The following is a 379-nucleotide window of genomic DNA, read 5'->3' on the forward strand; positions in this document are numbered from 1 at the left end:
CAACACCTGACACAAGTAACTACAACACCTGACACAGGTAACTACAACACCTGACACAGGTAACTACAACACCTGACACAGGTAACTACAACACCTGACACAGGTAACTACAGCACATGACACAGGTAACTACAACACCTGACACAGGTAACTACAGCACATGACACAGGTAACTACAACACCTGACACAGGTAACTACAGCACATGACACAGGTAACTACAACACATGACACAGGTAACTACAACACCTGACACAGGTAACTACAACACATGACACAGGTAACTACAGCACCAACACCTGACACAGGTAACTACAGCACCAACACCTGACACAGGTAACTACAACACCAACACCTGACACAGGTAACTACAACACCTG

The 379-nt window shown here is 45.6% G+C and overlaps 1 protein-coding gene across 1 annotated transcript in view; it reads left to right on the forward strand.

The window, feature by feature from the left end:
• Positions 1-28: 28 nt before the first annotated feature.
• The window catches only part of LOC106511782 (atrial natriuretic peptide-converting enzyme), a gene marked incomplete at its 3' end in the record, with an annotated part of 3,804 nt that continues 3,453 nt past the window's right edge, over positions 29-379 (forward strand). The window contains 1 exon segment of the mRNA XM_014000519.1: positions 29-37.

This window comes from Austrofundulus limnaeus, unplaced genomic scaffold (genome assembly GCF_001266775.1).
Source record: "Austrofundulus limnaeus strain Quisiro unplaced genomic scaffold, Austrofundulus_limnaeus-1.0 Scaffold3211, whole genome shotgun sequence".
Classification (NCBI taxonomy): domain Eukaryota; kingdom Metazoa; phylum Chordata; class Actinopteri; order Cyprinodontiformes; family Rivulidae; genus Austrofundulus; species Austrofundulus limnaeus.